This window comes from Polistes canadensis, unplaced genomic scaffold (genome assembly GCF_001313835.1).
Source record: "Polistes canadensis isolate GaletaPanama2010 unplaced genomic scaffold, ASM131383v1 scaffold_158, whole genome shotgun sequence".
Classification (NCBI taxonomy): Eukaryota; Metazoa; Arthropoda; class Insecta; order Hymenoptera; family Vespidae; genus Polistes; species Polistes canadensis.
In genome coordinates, this window is record NW_014569705.1 from 148020 (window position 1) to 168515 (window position 20496).

At 36.5% G+C, this 20496-nt stretch overlaps 1 protein-coding gene across 1 annotated transcript in view; it reads right to left on the reverse strand.

Annotated features, from left to right (window-relative positions):
• The window catches only part of LOC106788958 (kynurenine/alpha-aminoadipate aminotransferase, mitochondrial-like), a 103411-nt gene extending 83476 nt beyond the window's left edge, over window positions 1-19935 (reverse strand). Inside the window, exon 1 of the mRNA XM_014752714.1 lies at window positions 19424-19935. The gene's annotated coding sequence lies outside the window, so the exon portion shown is untranslated. The remainder of the gene's footprint in view (window positions 1-19423) is intronic.
• Between the last annotated feature and the right edge of the window lie 561 nt (window positions 19936-20496).

Sequence of the window (20496 nt, forward strand, 5' to 3'; positions counted from 1 at the left end):
AGAATGCAAGACCTGGTGGTGATCAGCGAAGTTTTAAATAGAGATTCGTAGAGATCTAAAGTCCAAAGAGAGAGAGAGAGAGATAGGTATAATTCGATAGAGTCTAGTCGTTGTTGTTCTATCCGTTCTCCATGAAGGAGACAAGCGTGTTCTTACTCGCGATAAACAAATCCAAAAAGAGAAAGAGAGAGAGAGAGAGAGAGATGAGATACGCATTCATCCTATAGATGCACATATACGATATACATAAATGTAGGATATACGTGTGAAGAGAGTACAAAGGCACGCGACGGCCTGCCAGCTGGGCATAGATGCGACGTTGTGCATCGGGAAGCAATGCATATTCAAAATCCAGCCGCGGGCAGCATGCCAGGGCAACGGAGTCTCTTGTTTTGCGCCCGGCTAGAGCACAAGTCCGCAAATTTGGTTACTTCATTTTGAGCTCTGACCACCACCCACCTTCCACTATCCTCCTCATCCTTCTCTCTCTCTCTCTCTCTCTCACTCTTTCTCGCTCCCTCTCTCTTTTGTGTATAGATATACATACATATACATATATATCCATATACACATATGTATTTATATACATACACATGAATTCTCTTTCGCTCTCTTTACTCGACGTCGCACACTCCACGTTTTACCCCTCGGCGTATGTCCGGGGTTATGAATTTTAATAGCTTTACGTTGTGCTACGCGGGGGTGGAAGGTGGTCGCCGGGGTACGAGGAGAAGAGAAGAGAAGAGAAGAGAAGAGAAGAGAAGAGAAAGAGAGAGAGAGAGGAAGAGGCAAAAATGGCGGCCAGTTTTTCGCCCGTCAAATTGTCGATAGATTAGATTAAAGAAAAAAATCGAGAGAGAAAGAGAGAGAGGTAGTAGTAGTGGTGGTGGTGGTGGTGATGGTCGTGGTGTTGCTGATGCTGATAGTTGATGGTGGTAGTAGTGGTCAGGGTGGAAAAGCGTGTGACGAAAACGACGTTTCGTTCGAGCCTCGACGAGCCCCGACGACGGTGAATTTTTTTTCCCGATCGTTCGTTCGTTCGTGTTTGTTTGCGCAAGCGTCATAAAAAAAAAAAAAAGAAAAGGGGAGTAAATAATTTTTTTTTTTTTTTGGGAAAACATTTTTCAATAAATTATTTCAAAAGAACGGATACAAAATTATATGTGATTTAATAAGAGAATATATCTTAGCTCGGAGACATCAATGCGATCGTTTCGGCTTAAGAAATAATTTTTTCAATCAGCTTAACAAACTTTATTATGATTACACGAATTTAATAAAAGACATTTCATTTGTTTTTTAATTTTTGAATAAATCAGTCAGCCGATCGTCTAACGTCGAACGCGACACATCCTTTCGTATTTATTTCTCAATATAATATAATATATAATTTTATTATAAGAGATTCCTTTCGTAGTTTTCTTTTATAATTTTCGCATGAAATATCTTATAATTTATATCTTATTTATTTTATCGTTCGTATTATATTTGGGATGTGATTATTAATTAATTAAATATTTTATAATATTCTCTGTAATATACACACTCGCTGTTATTTACATGCGATAAGAAAAAGAAACGTATAATTGTAAATTAAATATAATATGTTGTTTTTTTCTATCAACAGATACGTAAATACACCTGTATTCGAAACTACCCCCAATTTTCATCAAACACATCTCGTAAGTAGATATTATTTTCCATTATTATCTAATTCACTTCTTATTATTTCTATATCAATGGAAAACTAACAAGTATAATTGTAAATTAAAAATTCTTGATTTATATTTCCAACACAAGTACATCTCATCGAGGAACAGGTATATATAATATATTAAAAATAATTCTAATTTCTCTCTTTAACAAAAAATAAAAAAAAAAAAGAAACAATGACTTAAACAATGTTCACCTAGATCTCTGTTTGAAATTCTTAAGATTAATTCTCGTTTATTCGATAGCCGTTAACACTTGTTATCGTGTTGTACGTACTCGTGGCCAATTTAAATCGTTACCCTGAGTTTCGAAATCGTTCGGTACCACCCTGGGGAACGTTTTGACAATAGTACCGGCTGCCTCATCAAGTGAAATCATCGTCACCAAAACTCGCAGATGGCTAAACGTTTCGAAGCTGAGTTACCCCACCCCCTCACTCCCTTTTCCCCCTCCTCTGTCACTCTTTCACTCTCTCACTCTGTCACACTTTACCATCGTCCATGCGAACAACTCTATTTCTCTCTCTCTCTCTCTCTCTCTCTCATACATGCACGCACACTCTATACACTCCGGTCCCCCCTACTCTTCTATCCCTCCAATTCATCCGCATAATCTGCTTTCGTTTTCACCCTGAATGTCGTTAGCGCGTTATGAAACTCATTAATCTCGCAAATACTGCCCAACAATTTCGTGCCGCGTTACGCACCATTGAATTGCGCCCCGGACTACGAAAATCACGATTGCTGAAATTCACGGCGCCGGCGTTCCTTCGATTTTTTTTTATTCCTCCTACCTCTACCCTCTGCTCCCTCCCCCACCCCTCTTACTCTATCTCTCTCCTCCAACCAACGAGTTCTCGAGCCTCTGTCCGAATTGTAACAAAAAAAAATTTTTCCCTGTAAAAAAAGAGAGGTGCGTCCGAGCGAGAATGCAGAGTGAGAGAGAGAGAAAGAGAGAATGAGGATGAAGGGGAGAAGGGGAGGAGAGAACAAGAGAGAGAGAGAGAGAGAGAAATACAACGAAAAGATAGATAAAAAATATAATACGCGTAGAATAGAACAACCATATTTTTTGTCAGTCGTGTTACAAAATTGTTTCCACCTTTCGAATTTTTTTAAAATAATAATAATAATAATAAACAAAAAAATAATTATTAATATTCGAAAGAAAACGATTATTTAATTTGCATTACAATTAATAATTAATATTTACCGTAGACTCCACACCATCTCGAATGACAGGATTATAATTTTGCGTGATATAAGTTTGCAATGGTTAAAAAAAAAAAAAGAAAAAGAAAAAAAAAGATAAAAGAAACGTAATAGATTAAAAATAGAAAAAGAAGTTTGAGGATAATCAAAGTACGCGATAGTAGTCATTTCATTCGCCGTATTCTGGAGGTTAGATTTGAGCGTAGGAATTGCCGGTGTAGGTTGCTCACGTTAAGCTCGTCAATCAGGTACCGGTAATGAACTCTCGAGAAAAGAATAAAAGTGGTAGTAGTAGTAGTAGTAGTAATAGCAGCAGCAGCACCAGCAGCGCTTCTTCAGGATTTTTTTTCTTCTCCCGAGTACCTAGAAGAGATGGATTCCATCGACGAAGGAAGAAGAGAGGCAACCTCTTCCTCTTCTTGACACCTTGAATAGTGTTAGTTCTAACGCCTGCGGATCTCTCAGTAGCCCGGCCACTAAGACCTCTGTGGAAAAGAGGAAAGTAAGAGAGATAGAGAGAGAGAAAGAAAGAGAGAGAGAGAGTGAACCTTTACCATGATGGCTAGGATCCCCGAGTTTCGCAAATTCGGTTCATTTGCCGCATTGTACGCGGCTTAACAGCGAAACGAGACCCTCTTCGTCTGGTCTCTCCATCATCGCGAACGAATCCAAGACTAGGAACCAGAAAAAGATAGAACGAGAGAAGAAGAGATAAAGTGAAATAGAGAAAGAGAGAAAGAAAGATAGACACCACTGATCGTCGCGAAAGAAGCTTGAAGTTTACCGACGAAAGAAAAGGGAATCCTAAGGGCGAGCTGCCCATATACCTACACTTCTCTCTTCTCTCTTTCTCTTTCTCCCTTCTTTCTCTCTTTCTTTCTTTCTTTCATTCGTTCTTTTTTATTTTTATTTTATTTTTCTTTTCTATGCTCCTTTTTTCATCGTATCGTTCGAGTACAGAGCATCCTCTTAAACGCTGAGAAAAGTTTTTATCTATCACAAAAATGATATATATTTATTATTCAATTAAAATTTTCTTTTTACCTTTTTTTTTTTTGTTAATATATTTTATTTATCGTTTCGTTAGATTTTTGTTAGAAAATTTGCAATATTATTGATATATGTTATTTAAGCGAGTAACGTTTATTGCTAGTAGGATTTGTTTTTTTGGGGGCGGGGAGGAGGGCGAGAGGAAATTCAATAGAAATATAATATAAGTAAATTATATTGAATTAATCTAAATTTGTTTTTTCCGAGTATCCGTTAAATGTTGATTAATAATTAAAAAACTAGTCCACAATTTAGATTATTTAATAATCCGTTTTATCCTCGATCATCCTAATAAAAAATATTGAAATCTTATTTTTTTTTTAATTAGAATCATTAAGAAAGGCATACAGAAGATCAACTGTACGTCATTCATTTTAAAAATCGACCAATTTGAAAGAAAAGAGGACAGAGTTTGCACCTATTACAACGGTACAGGAATGGAACAGGGTGGTGTAGGAGTAAGGGAACAGTGTTAGGAAGGGATAGGGTAGAGGGGGAGAAAACAGGGGTAAGGGGTGGTGGAATTACTTTCTAAAAGATCCTCTAATGCCGAAAAATGGAAAAGCAACGGCCTCTGCGAGAGCAGAGTTATTAGTTTTGCCAGTCGGTAGTCGAAGTTTTTAAGCCGGAAATCAATGTGCCCGGCTTGCATATATGGATTTCCGAGTTTCCTCTTTCCTCTATGACGATTTTAAAACGATAGAGAGATAGAGCGAGAGAAAAGGACTTTTGTTTTCAAAGTAACGCGTTTGGTACACCGAGAAAATGGTATTTTTTATTTTTCTATCAATTCTTTTTCTCTTTTTTATTCTCTACAAATTTTTGTTCACTTATCAACCCTTATTTCAAAACGAGTTATCCATCCATCCATCCATCTTTTACGTGTTTTTTTCTTTTTTGTATCTTTCTTTTCTATTCTCTTTCCCTTATCTTTTCTCTTTTGTTTCTATTTTTTCTCTCATTTATTTTATATTTTTTAATTCTTTTTTTTTTTTTTTTATATCTTCATCCATCCGTTATTTATGAACTTATGAAAAGCCTTCGCTATTCTACTTCTACGTTCTCTTTCTACTTCTTCTTTTGAGTAGGGATGAAAAAACTCGAGGAAAAATTTAATCTACGGAATCGTATCTCTCGGGGATTTACACGATATCGCATCGGATCGCGAATTACTTTGCGTAATCTTCTCGAGTATTTATAAAATATTCGTTGGCCTGGGCGATTCAGGGTCGGAAGTCTAATGAAAGAAAATTTTCAAGCATACTCTCGTTTCGTTTCTCAAAACCTCCCCCCCGCCCCGGTCTCTTATCTCCCTTATTTATTTATAATGCACACATGTAAATATATATTTATAAATTGTATGCAATATGACAGCCAAAAGTTTCAGCGAATCCCTATGTGAATTACGAAAAACGAAATATTTGTAAGAAAACAAAATATTAACGCCTTTGAAGTAGTAAAACGGGATAGACAAAAACTTACGAGTTTTGTATGTCTTACGATTTGTAGTAGTAGTTTTTTTCTTGTTTTTTTTTTTATTTTTTGTTTATCAACGAAAATATTTTTCTTCGTAATCATTCTTTCGTAAAAAACAAAAATCCGTTTTTATTTTTAACGACAACCAGACATAGAATCTTAATATTCTGGCAATTAATATTCCAAATATTTCTAATCGTATATTTTTAAAAGATTAAAATAATTTTTCAAAGAGATTATTTTTAGGAAAATCACGATAAATTTATCAAAGAATTAAGCGAATAGTATCCTCGTATTTTCTCGATAGACGATTTGAAAAAATCTTAGCATAATTTTGATAATATTATTCGAATTTAACATCCAAAATTCAAATCATACGTTTGAAATCACGACTTTTAGAGTCTGGTCGATTATTCTCTTTAAAAAAAGTCGATTAAAATCTTGGACAAAAATTAATCAACATCGGCACATTAACGAACATAATATCGGTAATGAACTAAACTACGAGTACAAAACAGTTTGAAATTATTTAAAGAAGTTTGGGTATACAAAATATCAAAAAAAAAGAAAAACCAAATAAAATTAAGTTTCATTTTTGCATTCAAATACGAACGAAACTTTTTTGCTCAAAACCCGATCTATACATTTAAATGTATATATATATATAGGTATATAAATATAAATCTTTCTTTCTCTCTTTTTATTTCTTACTTTATTTCTTTCTTTCTCGGCTTTTCAATTAAGCGGCGCGCCGTGTTTAATTTTCACGAAAGATCCTCTCCAATAGAAAAAGAGTGAGAGAGAGAGAGAGAGAGAGAGAGAAAGAGAATGAATTTGAACAAGATGCATCTTTGTGAGTTATCGATCATGAAGAACGAGTGGACTAAGCTCTCTCTCTCTCTCTCTCTCTCTCTCTCTCCTTTATTCTTTTCATCGAAACTCTTCCTCTTTTCCTCTTACTCTTTCTTCCTTTCTTTTTCTATTCGTAAGCTTAATACGTAACTTAGTAATTTAATCAAGTCTTCGATGCCGGAGGCTTGACCAAACAACGTGTGCGACCCGGTAACGGTGACAGATATATTAGCTACGACTCAATAGAACCGTCTGCATTACATTATTCGACTGGTAGATCTCTAGGACAAACACGACATCAACTTTTCCCATGATGTCTCTTCTCCGCTCCCTATCCTTCTAGGATGGACAGGGGTTCTCAGACTGAAACATTATCCACGGTTACTGTCAACAAAATTCATTCATCAATTTTTCTCTTCTTGTTTTCTCCGAAAACATATATCTAACATTATATATTTTATTTTATTTTATTTTATTTTATTTTTTCCAATTATCTCTCGATAGAAAAATCCTTTTTTCGATTATACGAACGAAATAATGCCGACGCAACACGCGCTAACGATTGGTCTTCATTTTGAAACTATACGCTTTTACGAAATCTTATGTGAATCGTTTTAAAAGAATATTCGAACGATGATGAGATTTTTCTATAAAATAGAAACAATAATTTGCGTGAGGAAATTTATTTACTATATTTATATATATATATATTTTTGTTGTTGTTGCTATAAATAAATATAAATATAAATAATTATAGGTGTACACACACAACACATATAGGTAAGTTTAAAACACGAAGAAAATGGGAAGCGCTGAACTGGTATAAACAAGGGTCGCATGCAATATTAGGGGCATTAAGTCGCCATAAAGAGCGCATTAGGGGTGCGCTCGTGCCCTCGAGGGGTAGTTTAGCGTTTAATTGTCCCACCCCGTGTATCAAAGGTTTCGATTTCTGCTCGACTACGCGCGTTATAAATCTACGTACGTTCTTCCTTTCGCACGTTGTTCGTGCCCGTCGTTATTACATTATGCGTGACCTAGGCAATACGTGTTACATACAAAGTATACTTGTATGTATGTATCTCTCTCTCTCTCTCTCTCTCTCTCTCTCTCTCTCTCTCTCTCTCTCTCTCTCTCGACGTAATGTTAAAGTGCATACTTATACTTCATCATTCTACAGATGAGTTTCTAATTTCTCTTTCTGATGGTATTCATACGTATTAAGAGAATCCTAATATTATCCTTTAGTAATTTACAATTGGAGATTAAAATATCGTGAAATTAATAAGGAAATGTTCATTTTTATATTTTGTTGGATATAATTGGATTTTATTTGTAATATATTATAATTGTTTTCTTTTTTCATATTTTTGTTTAGTGTATATAAATATATTGTAATATAAATTATTTAATTTAAATCATTCACATTGTGTGTACCAATATAAAATCGTATTTTGTTGATCCAATATGATTTGTGTTTGTTTTTATTTATTTATTATTAAAATTTTAAGTTTCATATATTAAATACCATCAAACATAATTCGACATTATTTGAATTTGATTATATTAAAGAACTATAAAAAAAAAGAGAAAAAAAAAAAAAAAGAAAAATCAATTGAAACTATTGATATACAAGTTTGATTAGTTTCAAGAAATACAATAATGTAGAAAGGGAGAAAGATGAAGTGTAGTCAAGGAGGTTCCTTGAAACGATTGGAATGATCGTCGTCGTTAAGAGCCTCCGGTCTTGAGCAAAGGAACGAAACCATGATCCATCGGATAACACACAGTTTGAGTTGTTCACAGTAACGTCGGTGGTTTTGCGGCGTTGACGAAGCGAACGGCACAAGGCAACCCACAGAAACGGCTGCTAACGCGTTCGTGTATCTATGAGAGACAGACAGAGGGAAACAGACAGAGAGAAAGAGAAAGAGAGAGAGAGTGAGTGAACAGGAGGAGTACATAAATTCAACGATGGACCAAACCTTGTGTACGAAACTATGAACAAGGCTAAGGAAGTAGTATTCGGGAGAATAAGAAAGAGATAGATAGACAGTTAGGTAGATAGATAGATAGATAGATGGATGGATGGATAGATAGATGAAGGTGGTAGGAGTTAGTGGGAGGGTGAGGGTTGCTGAAGATAGGAGTAGGGGGACATATAACGTCGCTCTCGTGTCCGTGTGCACATCATAAGACGGCCTGGTAGAACCCCCGAATCGTATAAGAGGAACAGGCGAATACCCAAGTTGCTATTGAACCGATTTCGAGCAAATATCACTCGAAGCAGGTCGGGCAGATTCGCGATGCTCTAGCGAAGAGAGAGTAGGGGGTAGGGAGTGAGGAGCAAAGAGGGGTTCTGCTGTCGTGGTGGGTGCACGGAGGAGGGAAAGAAGCCGACGGGGGGGAGGTAGGGAGCCAAGAGCAGAGAGCTCGCAAGCCCTTCGGCAAATTTCATAACCGAACTTGTCGTATTTGCCGAGATTATTTCAATATATTCGGCTCAAGTCGGCAATCTGTTTGCGAGCTAGTGTATGCGTGAATGGAACTTGCCGCGGTCGCAACGTCACGGCCGTTTTACGCGCTTCTACTGCGGTATATATTTACGTACATATATATATATATATATATTTCGGTGTATGTGTGTATATGTGTCTTATGTTAGATGTATTGAACACATAGGAGTGAAACATATAGAAAGAGAGAGAGAGAGAGAGAGAGATAAAAAGAAAAAGAATGTACACGCACACTCACGATCTTGTCCATGATGTCCTTTTTATTATCCAACTTCGTCCCCCTCCTCCAATCTCCTTCTCCTCCTCCCCCTTATTTCTCTTCCTCATCCTCATTCTCGTATCTTTTCTATATACACATTCTACTAATACTACTACTACCACCACCACTATCGTACTCATCCTTTTCCTTCTTTTACCGGGGCAACGAATGCGAAAAGTGACAGGGACACGATTTGCCGTTAAAAACTGCAACCGTGAAAAGTGCCGAAGTATATTGGAAATGTCTGGATGGTCACACTGTGATCGTTCGTCCTCGCTTCGTAAAGTTAAAAGGATTCGACGAGGATATGTGCTTCGTGTTTGCGGCCTGAGTACGATCTCTTCCCTCTACTCTTTTTCTTTTATTTTTATTTTTTTCTCTCTCTCTCTCTCTCTCTCTTCTTTTCCTTCCTCTTCCTCCTCCTACCTTTCCCCCACCTCTTTCTCTATTTTTCGTGCGTAGATAAAAAAAAACTAATTTCATCCTTGTTTAATTTTATTTTCTATCATCATGATTTTTACGTTCTATTCGAAATTTTAGCTGCAACTCCATTTTTTTTATTTTCTTCGAAGAATATTTAAAAAATTGTTTAATTAAAACGATGAATTAAGTTTTTTGTATCGAGTACTTACGCGAGAGAGAGAGAGAGAGAGAGAGAGAAAAAAAGAAAAACAAATCTTTTTATTCTAGAAAAGAGCGGAAGGAAAAGAAACGACTAACGTAAAAGAAAAAAAGAAAAAAAAAAGAGAAAAGAAAAAAAGAAAAAAAAGGAAAAAGATTTGTGAGGCGAAAAAATAACGTTCGCATAAAGTGTGCAAGAGAATTTATCGGAAATCTCTCGGACGTGTATGACGAACGATTCGACGTGTATAGAGTAGTATAGTATACTAGGTGTATACTAGGATCGATGCATGCTTCAGGGATAAAAGAATTCGAGGTGAAAAACGTTTGTGTATCGGCGCTTCTATACCATCGGCATCGTGGTTTTATCATTTAATCGTTCGTACCATTTTGTTTTCTAAGCGGTTACCTATGTATCTTTTCTCTTTTTGAAAATTCTCAAACACATCAATGTACGTCCGTACACGTACACACATACATATATGTATATATCAAATATATATAAAAGAACAAAAGTTAAAATAACGAGCATAGAAAACGTGAATCGAACGAGACGGCGGTCTTCGTATTTGAAAAGGGCGTCCCTTTTATTTTTTTTTTTTTTTTCTTCTTCTTCTTTCCTTGAGCCAATCATCGCGTACGCGTATACGAGAAATAAATTCGTCGTAGTTAATCGTGAAAATTGGCAGAAAGAGATTGAGTGAGTAATTTGCTTGAGAGAGCGACCAACCGTTTCATAAAGTCGCACTAATTAAATAAAAGAAGAGAAAATCGAGGAGAGAAAGAAAGTGGTGGGCCGTCATAACGTGACACGTGCCGGCACGTGACTTCAACTTCAACTTGGGATCTGGTACTACTATATCGTTCGTTCATGGTTTAACATAATACACTTATTAATTCGCGGAAAGCATCGTATTAGTTTTTGGTCGTTTCTGAACGGATTCGTAGAATCCTATCGATAGATCGATCTCATCAAAAAAGAGACAGAGAGAGAGAGAGAGAGACAATAATATCGAATAAGGAGATGCTCATTAAAAACCAGATTTTAACGATTTTCTCAAAACTTATTTTAATATTTAATATTACGAGACTCGTAATATTTACAAATTTTAATTAATCAACAAAATTCGTGCCACTTTTATATACAATTAATCACATATTGAAATCATTGATATTTGCTGGCAATGGAAATGTTTCTAAATTCGTATATACAAAAAATTTGAATTTAGGATTATTAAACTTTCAAATTGATATCAATTTAATTATATTTTATTGTTTTTTTTTTTAATCCTACAGAATATGTTGCAGAGTAATCCTTGCCAATTTTTCTTCTATCGTAACAGAGACAAAATATAATATTATACGAATGATTAAAAAAAACAATTGGTCCCACTCGAGTATTCGTAACTAGACAAGATACAATCAAAATCAAATGATTATTTTTGTAACTAGTACCCTCCCCTGCACTCTTCTAATACTTTTAAGACGATTAGTCTATCGCGAGTTCCAATATTTTTCTCATTCATATAAAATGATAATTCTCTAACAATGGAATGTTCATTTGCAATCAGATGTATATCAATTAGAAAGTTAAACAATTCTATATTATATTTTATGAGAGAAATTACAAGTAAATATAAATGATTTCAAATGAATTGTTATACAAATATTCCTATGACTCATTATATACCCCTATAATTGATCTCTATTTATTAAACAGCCATAAATTACAATATCATGATTATCAGATATCATTAAGAAAACCTTAAACCGGTCTTAACTGTTTCACTTAATATACCTCTCGTGTCATCTCGAAGCTAATTAGTAGGCGGTTTTTGAGGTAGTAAGGAAATATTGATAAGAAAGCCCTTATGGCTAACGCCAGATGTAAGAAGGGGTGAAGAATGGTAAGATGGGAGGAAGGGGAAGAAGAAGGAGTGGTGAGATGAGGTGGTGGGGGGGTTGGGAGGGGATGGTGTTCGAGAATGGAGGTAAGGTAGTAGCTAGCGAGATAAAGATAAAAATCGAATAGCGACAGCTGATTCGAGGTAAAATTAAATTCCCTCTCTCGACAACACGTTAGGCGGATAAGCAGGATTGAAGAATCGGAGTAGATGGATGCCTCCATTGTTTCATTCGATTTACACCCGTGCTCCATACCGACGATAGAGAACCTGCAATTTGTCAGGAGAATGAAAAGTTAAGCCCGGGCTGGAAGCTCAAGGGTGGTGCGCAGACAATGGGGCCTGGCTTTAAAATCTCTCCTGCAAACAAATGAGAAAGCCCGGCTCAAAACGTAATTGAGATGTTGAGATCTGATTAAGATGAAATCAATAACACGGATACCGCCATGCGGCGTGGTCGCGCGCATCTTCTTCTTCTTCCCTCGTCGTCCTACATTTATAATATACTTCTTCCTTCTTTCGTACGATTTTGTTTTCTTTTTCTTTTTCTTTTTCTTTTTTTTTTTTTTTTTCAACTATCCAATCCTACGATTTCATTCTACGAGAAAAAGAATTAATATACTCGGAGATTGAATGTAAATAAAATCAGCTTATTTATTTTATTATATGTGTAATGTCGAGTAATTGCGAATGATTTGAACGATCGAATGAAATTTTAAATAAAGAATTTTCGATTCGGTTACTATCAACTCTACCTTTCTCGCTCTTGTGTTTAAAAATAAAAAAATAAAAAAAATAAAAAAAGTAGAAAGAGACCATTATCCTTCTCACCACAACCACCACCATCAGTAGCAGCAGCAGCAGCAACAGCAGTAGCAGCCTTTCCTCTCTCAACAACAACGTCGGAGTCAGCGAACAAGTTAAACTCTGCTCTTCTCTTAATTCTTTCTTGTGCAATTTCGTTAGAGTTACGAAAGAAATGAAATCCGACGTTAACGAGAAGCCGGAATAAGAAATGGAAGAGAGAAATAAAGTAACTACCCCAACGGGGTAGATCCGTTTACGAGATTCAACCACCGATGAAACGAGTCTCCTTTTCGAGACGCAAAGTACCTAAATAGTAACTCGTAAGCTTACACCACTGGGGATGAAGAAGGAAAAGAAAAAGAAGAAGATAAAGAGAGAAAGGGAAAAGAAAAGAAAAGAAAAGGAAATAAAGGAAAAGAAAAAGAAAATAAAAGAATGGAAAGGAAGAAAGAGAGAGGAGGGAGCCAACACTTGGGTTGAGCTATGGGTCCATAGCAAAATTACAATGAAAGATACTTCTGTGGCCAAACACGAGTAGTCGAGAAGTTTATTATTATTACCATTATTATTATTATTATTATTATTATCATTATTATCATCATTATTATTATTATACCGCTCCCGTGTAACACACGTCGCATAAATATAATATATGTATTAGGATACGTATATATATATATATGTATGCGTGTAAATTTGTATATGTGTGTATACCGGGTGTCCGCATCTGCTCGAGGTCGCCACGGGAGGTCGGTTATAGGAGACTGGTGAAGGTGAAGGTAAAAAGAATCCGAACGAGAAATCTCCTTTCGCACTTCCGTCCGGACGAGCTCGTTGTACCATTCCAACAGCGATACTCTTCCCTCTTTCTCTTTCTCTTTTTCTTTCTCTATTTTAGTAGCCTGTTAAAAAAAGGAGAACACGAAAGAAGGAGAAAGAGAGAATGATAGAGAATACGTACACAAGATCCAATCCAGTCTCGTCAGGATTGGTGATGGCAAATAGGACCAATCGAGAACGCGAATGGATTTTTCGTGGCTTTGGTGGTGATCTCGATCCTTGAAAAGCAAAGAGGGATCGTTCCGTACCGTGTAATCGTGTAACCGAGCCCTCTTTGTTATGGCTTTTCACACCGAGTAACACGTAGGTAACAGGAACGTCTACTAACGCCCGACTTCTTCTTTTTCTTTTTCTTCTTTTTCTTCTTCTTCTTCTTCTTCTTCTCTTTTTCTTTCTTTTTTTTTTTCTTCTTTTCTTTTCTTTTTTTTTTTTTTTATTCTTACTTTCGCGGCTAATTATCCAACGAAATCCCCTTAAACGGCCATTAAACTCCTCGCCCTTCAAGCTCACCGGTTAAAGCACTTTAGGAACTAAACGGATACCTTAACGGGACCTATACCGACTCCCCATTTCGGCATTCTTCTCATCCCAATATCTTTCCTCTTTCTCTTTTTCTCTTGCAACAACCCCAAAATGGTTTGATAACGACCATTCGCAGTTTCTCACCACACGTATGCAAAGTGTCACGAAATGTTCTTCTTCCTCTAATCTCCTCTCTATCGTTTATCACGAAATGCAAGGGAAAAGGGTTCTTTTTAAAGAACGAAATTTCTAAACTGCCAACAATTTTCTTCGACACAATTTAACATGACAATACGTGACAATACAACACAAATGTAGACGATACGTGATCATTGAGAAGAGAAATTTTGATCTTGAGTTTAATCTCGACAGTAAAAGTGGAGCACACTTCGCATGAGGGATACGCGCGAGAAAAAAAAAGAAAAAGAAAAAAAAAGAGAATGATTGTCGTCGTCGTCGTTGTCGTCGTTGTCGAGGTAACGCCGATGACGCTGATCCTACAAACAAAGTGTTTAACGAATAAGCTCGTAAATTGCGGCCTGAGGTAAGGCAAAGCGCGGTGAGGTATAAAAGTAAAAGTAAAAGTAAAAGTAAAATAAAATAAAATAAAATAAAAATAAGGGAAGGTTCGTAGGAGAGAGAGAGAGAGAGAGAGGGAGGGAGAGAAATAAAGAAAGATAGAGATAGGGATAATCAGCTTAATGTAACGTAATGCTGATGGCGAGTATAAAAAAAGAGAGTAAGAGTGAACGAATGAGAGAGAGAGAGAGAGAGGGTAAAAGAGTGTTATCAAAGTGTAGCCACAGCCTTTCGTGTCTCACGCTTTATTAGATTGCTGCGCCAACGGGACGAAATTAAATGCACGATTAATTTACGACGTTTTTCCGGGAGAAACACAATTGTGTACTTGTGTGAGTGTGTGTGTGTGTGTGTGTGTATGTCTGTAACACCACCTATCTATGTTTCTGAATTTTCCCTGGGGCCTAGGATCGTATAAATTGTAAAATCGTATTATATCGACTATACTTAAGACCACTATAATAATACTATCATTCTCATCGTTAACACATACTTTCGTGGGTTTTTTTATTTTCTTTTTTTTTTTAATTACCTGTACGTATGAAAGTATCAACCTTTCGGATATTTGTGAGAAGGTGGAGGACAAAACGAGAAGGAGGACCAAAATCCTGAGAACCTTGGTCGTGAAAAAATAAAAAAGGAAAAGAAAATGGATGAGAGAGACGAGAGAACGTATTTATCGTTTCTCGAAACAGATTGAAGCTTTCCCCGTGTCTGTCTGTTTGTCTGTCTGTCTCTCTGCGTAGTAAATTCCGTCGAGTTTTCTAACCAACCCCCCGATGTGTGTACCATGTAAGTACGACTCTACATTACTACCGTACATGCCTTGATGCATCCTTTATCCCTTACGAAAATCGCTTCATTCGACGAAATTGATCGAGTGTGAATGGGACTTCTTTCCAAGCTCCATTAGAACACACCGCGAGCTTTGATCTTTTCAACGATTCTATTGAAACCTGGGTATCTATCTATCAATCAAGAATTTGCTTACTCTCGAGAGTACTTGATTTTATTTTATTTTTTTTTTATTTTTTTCTATATAGAATCAAACGGTGAGATGAGTTTTGTGGATATAAAAAAGATATTAGAGATAATTATATTGCATCGTTTTTATTTTTATTCATTTATATTGAGTAAAAAATGTAATATGATTGAAATAAAATTTGAAAGCTAAGAGAAAAGTAGATTATTTGTATTTGTGGTTTATATTATTACAAATAATAATTTGTTAATATTTTTAACAGGGACCAGAGTTGCATCCTAATCGCACATATATTTATAATAAAATATCACTATATAATATTCTATCATAAGTATTAACAATTTGGTATTAGCCTTATCAATTACTTTTACATTCTCACATTTTATACAAAATGTTGTCGAAAAATAATTAAATAATAACCTAATAAATATCATTTAAAACCTTTATCACTTGACTTCGTAAACCGTATATCAAATTTTTCTTAAAAATACCAAAGTAAATCTATTCGGATGGGAACGAAATAGAAATGATAGTAAGAATATAGGAGAAAAAGGAATCATTCAGTCCGTCGGCCCGTCTGGGAGAGAGTGAAAGGACACGAAAACGTGACGATGGGAATAGAAGGGGGAAAAAAAAAGAGAGAGAGAGAGAGAGAAAGAGAGAGAATCAAGATCGGTTCAGGACCGGTGCTACTCTCGCCATGCTGTGCATCCTGAATGCCCAGATGCTTTCTAATAGCCTTAATGAAGTGTGCATTGCTCGTGTATACGGAGTTAAAGAGCGGCGTCATAACGACACTAATTTTTAAGCATAACCTTACACTCAGCTTCACAACGTGTGAACACTCGAGAGTTCTGAAAATAAAATTAAAAAAAAGAAAGAAAAAGAAAAAGAAAAAGAAAAAATAAAATAGGAACAAACGCGGTCTCTCGCTCTTGCATAAAAAAATATCTACGAAAATCACAACAGGAGATCCCTTTATCGTCCTTCGTTTCCTTTTCCACACGAAAAAAACCAAATTTGTCCTTCGAGACGCGATAGAAGAATTTTGTGAGGAGGGCTCGTAAAAAGAAAACAAAATTGGAATAATTTGGAGTGTTTGTCGTAGTTTTGTATATTTTTCATATATATTTTTTTTTTTTTTATGTTTTCTTCCGTATTTTCTTGCTTTTTTGACGATAAACCTCGAGTGTTATATCTAGAACCTACGAAAGCGAGAATAGGAATTGGAGTTAAAGAGAGAAAGTGGAATACAGGGTGGATAACCCCGGTGTACGCGAACGAGCAAAGAAAAACGTCCGTTGGCGTTTTATTAATTCTAAACTCAAAGAGATATTTATCTTCTCGCTGGTTTTTCGTGAACGAACGAAGTGCTTCCACGAATAAAATCCCAACTACCGAGGCAATTATTATTACACAGACATAATGTTCATCCGTTAAAGGGCCACTCAAAGTTATATAGTGTGTGTGTGTGTGTGTGTATGTGTGTATATACAATTGCAGCATTAATATCCCGTACTCGTGTCTGTATTCTCTCTTTCTCTCTCTCTCTCTCTTTCCTTTTCTCTCTATTTCTATCTATCTCTCTCAATCACTCATTAACTTTCTATCTCTTTTTCTCTTTACATAATAGAATATCAAATTGTTGAACGAATTACTACTTGCTAATAATTGTTCCAATTAAATTCTACTTTATTTTATGTTATGTTCTTCATACATTTATACGTTTAAATGTGTACGTATATATTAGATATTATATTGCGAATTATGTTATGAAGACAAAATCAGTAATACTAATGACGTAAAATTCATATGAAGATATAATAATGTTATTGATTATTTTTAATTAGGCACGTTAAATAATATACAATAATTCAATAAAATATCTATATAATAAACACGCAAAAATATAGAACATTTCGTCGGGGGAAAAAAAAAAATTATAAATCGGTTGTTTTATTTTATATTCTTTTTCAATATTTTAAACATATTATAAAATAATGCAATTTTGTTCGTTATTGAATCCTAATAAACATGAATCTATTCGACTAACCCTTGAAATCAATTTGAAAATTATACCAAATTTTTCTATTATATTTATTTCTTATTAATTTTATCAAACTCTTGAAATATTCGATTGATCCTTAATTTACAATCAAATTGTAAACAGTTAGACATTTCTATTCCCAAAATGTTGCTATTAATTCGACGTTGATAACAAAATGAAAACAAATAAAAAAATTATTCATTGGACTTATTGTGTACAGTAGGAAGAGAAGAAAATAATTGATAAAAATGATTAGAACGAAATTTAAATAAAAGAAAAGAAAGTAAAGAAAGAGAAAAGAAAAGAGGCATGTATCTGTGATATGTGTGTGCGTATGTATGTAAGATTGTAGGAAAAGATGTGTGGAAACTAATCGGGCTCTCTTAGAGAGCACCTTTCCCTTGGCAATCGCCGGCATAATAAATACCATTAGCAACGTTGGATAATTTTCTCGCGGTGGTCGTAACGTCGTGTGCTTATTCATTCGCATCGTCGTACTCTTCCTCCTCGTTCTCATCTACCTCCCACCATCATCCCCTCCTCTTCCTCCTCCTCCTCCTCCTCCTTCAGCAACTGTTCCTCTTATTCCTCATCGTCTCATCGTAGAAGAAAGAAAGACGCGTTTTCCAACACGAACGAGGGAGAGGTTTATTGCCGCGGATGGACTAATTGATGTCATTCAGGGTGTCATTAACGTCGGTTCGTCGTTCAACATCGTCGTCGTCGTCGTCGTCGTTGTCAGTAGTTGTGTATCAACTCCTAGTGATTTTCTCGCAACACCACTAAAGTACCAACACCAACAGAAGCAGTAGCAGTACCCAGTAGCAGTAGCAGTAGCAAGAGAAATCTTTTCAGACCGCTCATTCGCCACTTCTCGCGACTTTCCGTTTCTCGAGGGCAGAACGTGCGCAGAGTAAAAGAGAGAGAGAGAGAGAGAGAGAGAGAGAGAGAGATAGATAGAAAGAGAAGTGTCGAAGGACGAGTGAGTGAGAAAGAGAGAGGTGGAAGAGTGAAGTGAGCATATTACTATTGAGAATAAGTACCTGGCTTCGAGATAGGGGCTGCACTCGGCGTATAAGGAGGAATGGAGTAACGGCACACGAAGGTGGTGGTGGTGGTGGTGGTGGTGGTGGTGGTGACGGGGGTGCAAATGGGGTGGTACAATGGGCACTAATGGATCTCAAGCCGCCGCGAGAGGCGCTGCTTTTAATCTAATTGTCCTTGGTAGCCGTTGCGATCGCGATCAGTGGTATTCAACGCTGATCCCTTGTCTACTCCGAAAACTACGTCGCCCGTGGAAAAAAAAAGAAAAGAGAGAAAGAGAGAGAAAGATGAAGAGTGAAACAAAGAAAAGGAAGGAAGGAAGGAAACAAAAAGAGAGAAGAGTGGAACGAATGAGAAAGTGTTTCTCGATTAGCGATAGAAAAAGAAAGAGAGAGAGAGAGAGAGAGAGAGAGAGAGAGGGAGAGAGAGAGAAAGATTTATATGTATATATGCATGGTTCAAATTGAAATGCTTTGTATTCGAAATACATTTTTAACGATAGGATCTTCCACTACCGTCAAATGAACAGATCGATTGTTTAAAAGGAATTTGTTAAATGTCGAATGGATGTAAAACGAGTAAGCGAAGTAAGCTTACGAGTAAATGTGACCGAAAAGCCGAAGTGGACGGGAGGAGCGTTTCTTTTCTCCTTCTAGTGGTTCCATTTAGCAGAACTTTACAGTATTATGCGACACGATTGTTGAGCTAAAAGTGTACAAAAGTGTAGACGTTAGCTCAGGAAAGGGAAGCTTAAGTCTATTCTCTTATTCGCGAATATGTTGGAATGTGTATTACGTGTATACACATGTATACATCAAAATGGGTTGGCAAAATTTGTCAAACAAATGGAAAGTATCATTCCGTTTGATTGACACCATATTCAAAAACGTAATAAGAAAAATAAGGAAAAACGTATATATTTGATACGACGAAAAGAAAAAAAAAGAAGGGAAGTTCATCGGTTTCCTTTCTTTTTTCTTTTTTCTCTATCGAAACTTACCGGTCTTATCGTATAGCTCGATCTTGTGAAAGATAATACAACACGATGATGATTGTCCTATGAGCAACGTGCAGGTGTCGTCCAACGTCGATTGCGATGGTGTTGATGATGTCCCTACTAGTCCAACTACTACTAGTCGCAATAGTGGTAGTAGTAGTAGTAGTAGTAGTAGTAGTAGTAGTAGTAGTAGTAGTAGTAGTAGTAGTAGTGGTGCAATAATCGGTTGCCGAGCTCACGCGGTGTACATACGCTTCGAACCCGACTCGTACCAGCGATAAAGTTAATTCACGGGACGCGAGAAGCGCGAAGCCAGCCGTTGGTCGTCGTTACGACAGATAAATTTCCGATAACGCGAATAAATTGGCCCGATTGTAATTGCCATTGTGCGTGTTACCGGTATAAACCTGGATGAGCTTCGTTCGTTCTTTTGGATCGTCCCGTTCCTTCCCCTGTCCTCTCTTTTTTCCACCCTCGCTATTTAACTGAGAGAGAGAGAGAGAGAGAGAAAGGGAAAAAGAGTGACAAAGGGGGGAGGGAGGGAAATAGGGGAACAACACGATCGAACGACACCACCAACGACGTTTACACGAAGACTCGTGGGAACGTGGTCCTCGTGCACAAACGTATGTGAACCGTCCTCCACTCCCTTTTCACTCCTTGTCACCATACCGTTCGTGTAAATCGTGGGGACAATCCGGAATTCAGGAAATTGCCGTAATGACGGGGCCGAAACGAGCCTGGCTATAAAATCCTACTATGATTAATGACTCGAAAGCTATTTTGTCCTGGACGCATTTTTTTCTAAACGAGAAAATCACATAAGAAAATGAAAGTATCGTTTGGAAACATTTGTACGACCGACCTACAACCCACTCCCCCTTCCATTCCTCGCCTATCACTTACTTTCAAAAGTTATAATCTTTCGACGATCCGATTTCGAAGTCGATAGATGTGTGTTTTAGTTTGTTGTACTTGATGTGTTTTCTTGTGTCTTTTTTTCCTATTTCTTTTTTCTTTGTTTCCCAGTAGGATATGGCATGTAATCCTCATAGGAGAGACGACAATTGGTTAAA